The sequence below is a fragment of the Fistularia commersonii genome, chromosome 3, assembly GCF_037954325.1.
Source record: "Fistularia commersonii isolate RoL2024-O1a breed Wild chromosome 3, RoL_Fcom_v1.0, whole genome shotgun sequence".
In the NCBI taxonomy this organism is placed as follows: Eukaryota; Metazoa; Chordata; class Actinopteri; order Syngnathiformes; family Fistulariidae; genus Fistularia; species Fistularia commersonii.
Window position 1 is genome coordinate 20,718,647 of NC_141286.1, and position 6,000 is coordinate 20,724,646.

At 38.8% G+C, this 6,000-nt stretch overlaps 1 protein-coding gene across 1 annotated transcript in view; it reads left to right on the plus strand.

Annotated features, from left to right (window-relative positions):
• The window catches only part of kcna4 (potassium voltage-gated channel, shaker-related subfamily, member 4), a 107,205-nt gene extending 101,205 nt beyond the window's left edge, over positions 1-6,000 (plus strand). The window contains exon 2 of the mRNA XM_086144041.1: positions 5,868-6,000. The gene's annotated coding sequence lies outside the window, so the exon portion shown is untranslated. The remainder of the gene's footprint in view (positions 1-5,867) is intronic.

Consider the following 6,000-nt stretch of genomic DNA (forward strand, 5'->3'; position numbering starts at 1 on the left):
GTTTGCTTTTGGCGCAAGTTTTATGCCCTTGCGCAACCCTCTGCATTTATCCGGGCTTGAGACCGGCTCGGGGAGACACTGGCCTGTGCCCCCCCTGAGGCTGCATTGTTTTTCTAAACCAAGTAAATAATAAAAAAAAATACATATTTAAACATCTGTAGATTTATGCACTAAATAAACTATCTGGAAAAGTCCCATCACTTATTTGTCGATGATTTAACATATTATCTGAGAGAGAATAGAATGCACCTTTAATAGTCCCACAATGGGGAAATTTCAATAGATTTTTATTAGTAGAAATTAAATAACTGTGCTCATTGAAATTTTTGTTTGGATAAATATTCTCATTTTTAGTATCATATCTTACCCACCTCTTGTTTCCAGCTTGTGAGCTCAACACATTTCAGAGAATATCAGATATAAAGAACAGGTTTGACGACATTCTGCATTAATCACAAATCCATGTGTTTCTGGCGGTGCGGAGAATGGGCCTTGAGACTTTTGTGCAAAGGTCCGTCAGGTTGTCTCATTTCTTTCGGTCTGCCGCTGCTTTATCAAGAAGCTCTTACAGACAAGGACGACTGGCTTAAGATGGTGGACTATAAAGAGATTATATTGTCTCATTTCATGTCGTCCAGTTGATTTGTGGTGTGAATTTTTCTGTCTAATAAACGGGGGTGTGCTGTTGAGGAACCATACAATTGACAAATTTAGAAATCTGGCGGTCGTCACAGTTTCCAAGTTAGAATGTCATATTTTCCAAGAATATTGCAGTGAAGGTAATTATTGAGTTTCTGTCTAATGCAACGAGTGCCTGCTTGGAGAGAGAGAGAAAGAGAATGGATTTTAGAGTGGTACATTCTAATTAAGTCTTAACTTGTCATACAGTTAAGTGGGGGTTAATCATTTCCTTATAGTTTTGTAACTGTAGTTGCAGAGCTTATCTTTTTTTAGCTAAAGTAAGCCAAGCTACATTTCGTTATGCGTAGCGTTGTCCTCACAGATTTTTAAAGGATAAATCAGGAAGTCAGGATTAATACTGAGATTCGACGTGACAGATTACTTACATGACGATTGGACGACAGGAGAATCCTTAAGATGGATATTCGCATGTATCATTTTCACATTAGGCTTAAACGCTAGTTTTGTTGGATTTTAGATGAAAAAAAAAGGTTTAATCTGACAGCCAGTCTGCATTTATCTGGCTATAGAGCAAATAGGAAAGGTCAGGCGATTGTAGAACGCTCATGTCACCGCGTACAGGGGATGGTCGGGGAAACTTCGGAAGCGTGCAGATACACATTTGGGCATCGATTCTTAACTGAATCTAAAGACATGGCACCAAAAAAAAAAAAAACCTTGCTTGATGCTGGATGCGAAGGAACAATTTGCTGTGTTGGTGCAACAGTTGGCACAGATACCAAATCATACTGGATGGAGTGTGTGAGGTCTACTGTTGAGATTAAAAGTCAACTTTTCAGGAGCACATTTCTCTGCAATTTTGTGATTGCTCATTTCACATATCAGTTGTGACTCTAAGACTGCCAGAACATTGGCTGTCTTCCAGTCCTTTTGGTGAACTCTCACAATAAAAAAAAAAAGAAATTGTCATCTTTGTGGTTAGTTTAATATATTGTTGTATTAAGAATAGGGAGTTCATTCAAGACTGTGATGATGATTGATCATTTTACAGTCAAATACACAAAAATGAGCACGTCAATCTAGTTTTACAAATCGTGACATGGAATTGTAACTATTTTAATGATATAGGCAATAATGTAATTACAAAGGTATCATTGGGTCATGTTTGCATCAAATACATTTTATTATGGATCATATCATTTTTAACTTGGCATGGGGAATTTCTATAGAATTTTAAAATGATTAATTGCATGTTTGTTTCTTTTTTATTTCAAGCTGTTTGTTTAAAATATTTTCCATGTGATTGTACACTAAAGTAATTTAAATACAGAGAAAGACAGAAAACCATAGAATGGGCCAAAATATTCCCTTAACTGTGAGCATGAAAACCCATGTGAATTACCCAAGCTTTATGCAGAATCAGCCACATCAGCCATTAAAACCAATCCTTGTGACTGCAGATCGCACCCATGTGGGAAACAACAGCCTTTTTTTTCATGTGGATTCACAATAAGGTAGGTTTGTTAGTAAGTTCATCATTTAACTGAAATAATCTCCAGTCACAATAGCACTTGATGCATGGAAACAAAGTGCAACCAGTCACACCAGACATATCTAAGTGTAGGAAATACAGGAGTTAAAACAAACAAACTGAGCGGTTGTGAACAAATTACAACAACAAAATCTCAACTGAACAAAGTTTGGGTTATGGTCTGCCTCCAGCATGTAAACATAATCTGATACCTGTCTTTTGATATAGCTATGAATTTCTGTACTTAGTTGGAAGTATTTAATTCCCCTCAAGTGGCTTATTGCACCAAAATAGAATGTGGATATTTGGGATAAGTGAGAAAGCAGGTTTTGACATAGTGTAATGAGTCAATCCTGGCTTAATCTGCAGAGGGTTTGCCAAGCCCGGAAGAAAAGGTGCAATACGGTCAAGCCAGGTGAGAGTATTCAGAATGAATTTATGTTCTTAGCTTACTTAAGCACTACAGGGTCAATCATTGGCTAACTGACACAGAAATGAAGGGGTGCGTCCACCGTATTTTCCTCAACTAAATGACAACTTGCTACAAATTCTTTAAAAGGCAAATGTAAGCAGACATGGAGAAAAAAAGGCTTTCAGAAAATAGCCAGTGTATTCAATGTGCAAGAAGCACATAAATATACACTTCCTCACTTCAGCCATTATGACTGCTATTCAAGGATTTATTTGTCCTTTTCACAAAATGAGTTCTACTCAGAGGAAATGTAAATTATTTACATCGGCCGCTACGCTAATAATGGATGTTTTACAAAATTCACAAAGCATCCAGACATCTGAAAACAAAGCTAGCAAAACAATGTGCAGACTTGAAAGTTACGAGAAAGACAGATTCCATCTGGGTGTCCTAAGACTAGAAAGAGAAGTGGCGGTTTTTAAAGTGCACTGTTGGCATGATTTGATCTTGTGTTTTTTTTTTTCCTCTTTGTCCAAGTCTTCCAAATGATGACAGTTGATAGAAAGGTCAAAAAACAGTGACGTCCTCTACGTGTGCCATGAATACACACAATTATTTGTCCAGTGAAGTGGGACTACAACTTGGGAGGATAATTCAATTATGGACACTGACAGCCACAAGCTGTTTGCCACCAAGGACAAATAAAAAGCACATGCACACAGGTGCCCATACCAAAGTGGCTATACTTTACTACAGAAAGATAGATAACACAGGAAGCTGCTATTAACATTTTATGGAAATTTTGCAGCAGTGTCCCAATTGATCTCTAATGCCACCCAAGGAGCCCGTTCCTTCTATAGAGGGGTTCTATCTTGCAGCACATTGCAGACAAAAGCGGACCCTGAAATTGGTCAAATCCAGGTTGCTGAATGTTATCTCACTTCAGACCTGTCTCCCTGCACTGAATAGCATTATCTTCAACAGTGCTGCTTTTTTGAAGGACTACACGGAATGTGCAGGAAAGTCACACAAGGAAGTTTTATCATAAATGTATAAATAGCAACAGAAATTAAACCTGAAAGATGCACACGATGTTAATGGTGCATATCAATACAGTTTGTGTGGCTGACCTTGGCAAATTACCGGACCTCTGGACTTTGGAGTCACGGACCGAGTCGGGGCCCTTTTCTTGAAACAATAAGAAAGCAGCCCACTGAGGTCATTTAGTGCATGATTCGATTTATGCAGTTGACAGTAACCATGAATCATCCTTACCTGCACACGGCTACTGTTCACAAAATTCCCTTCTCATGGCCAGTGAAGGGCATGTTTTCAAATAGGCGGTGTACCGGTGACATTAGGGAAAGACATAACATGCGATAGCAATTCGTATGTCATAGTTTCGACTGAAACTTTTCATGTATATTTTAGTAAATGTTTGTTTATGTAGCAGGTTGTTCAGGGCAGAAGGGGCAGTCATTGATATATGACATAACCATAGTCCAATCAGTAATATGAAAATCACATGAATAGTAATAGATATAAGATGTAAAACTATTGAAAAAAAAAATATAGGCCTATGTCATTTGGTTATATTAAATCCGAGTTATTACTGTGGTGTAGCATTAAAGTGTTGTTTTAGATGTGTCCCGTTCCTGCCATTTCCCCATTTTACGGACATATTTATTACTGATTTGCTGCCATAACTGAAATTTTAAAATGCTACAGGATAGAAGTTGGATTTAGAGCAAGGTACTCGAGTATTTTTTTGTTCAGTAGAGAGGAGAATAGTGGTGGTGACAACCTTGCAGAGGTGGAACAGAGAGGAACTGAAAGAGCTGAGCACTCATGGTGTCGGCAGGGGGGAAGCGGTTGTTCTCTTTACCGGGCACCTGGCCTCCCAGATCGGAGCCAGCCTTCACCTGTCCATTCTGCTCTTGCTGTGGATTGCACAGTCACAAGGTTACGAGGCACACATCGCATTTTATGAGCTTAATTAAAATGCAGGCTCGTCTTTGAATAGCCGTCATACATAGCCATTCTTGTTGTATTCACATAGTCATGCCTTACAGCCATTTCCAATATGTTAAACAGCGAGCTATCAGAATCCCGATGCAATTACTTCCTCAAAAATAGAACGCCGACTTTAATATTGTGCCAATATTGTGGCACATTCAGACACCCTGAGGGGTCTTGGTATCTTTGCTACTCAGAGAAGTCAGAAAGCATCCTCCGTAGGAGGTTGTCACAAACTCCCTGCTCCATTTCAGTCAAATATATGTGGAGTAACATAATTGCCACATGTTACTGTACATGTTTACATGCAAATAGTAGAGGCCAAAAGGTATTGGCCTATACTATATCCATAAAATCAATTGAATTGAATTGCAATTACAGGTTTCGTCATCACATTTGGTTTGTTGGCAGCAAAATCATGTCATCGACTCTAAATTTTAGAGTTTTTGTAGCGAGACCAGTGTTTTTATTGTCCCATGGGACTGATTGGACTAGGATTTTACTTGAGCGACCATGATTTCTGTTTAAAAGTTCTAAATCTGTTCCCAAAATCAGCATTATCCTTAAAATATTATGTTCACGTAAAAAAGTACTGGAAGTTCTGATTTTGTGTGGCCCCAGACGGGTGACTAACGCATGTTCCGGCATAACAGCCTCAACTGATTTAATACGTCTACAGAGCATTGAAGTATTTGATTTCCTATATTAAAAAAAATACCTATGAGACATTACGCAGATACACACCTCCCTCACTCCAGGCAGCTTAGCGCAAGGACCAGTGGCCTATTAGATTCAAACATAAATTCACAAACGACCAATTCAACACCCTCAATGCCAAGTTGTAACTTGTGCATTCATTAGGGAATGAAATGAAACTGTGGAAATTACAAGGTACTAAATACTGGTACCGCATTCCTAAGAAACACTGCTCGATGCAGTGGCTGCACAGAGCGCTTCAGCCTGGAGAGCCTCAGCTTGAGAAATCCATCAACTCAAAACATGATTTAATTGAAATAAATGGATCGAGACTTATAGAATTATGATTCCCACTTCTCCTTGTCTGTATGCAAGGTGATAAATTTCAAGGTGCTTGCCCCCACAATGAAGTTCTCTAAATTGTCATGTACCTGAAAGGAAGTGCTCCAATCTTCAACAAATCGTTAATTCTACGACTAAAATTACCATTTTTACAGCTTTAAACCAATAAGGGACAGTGTGAAGGCAGTATAATGTGATTTTTTTTTTCTTTTCATTATGTTATATCAGATCCTTAGTTAACCCCTTGATCCCCTGGAGGAACATCAGCCGGTGAAGGCCACCTTTGAGACGATCTAAACACAGGACTCTGAATCTGCCTGAATCAGATGTGACCCAGAAGAGGATGCAGAGCCAGATGTGA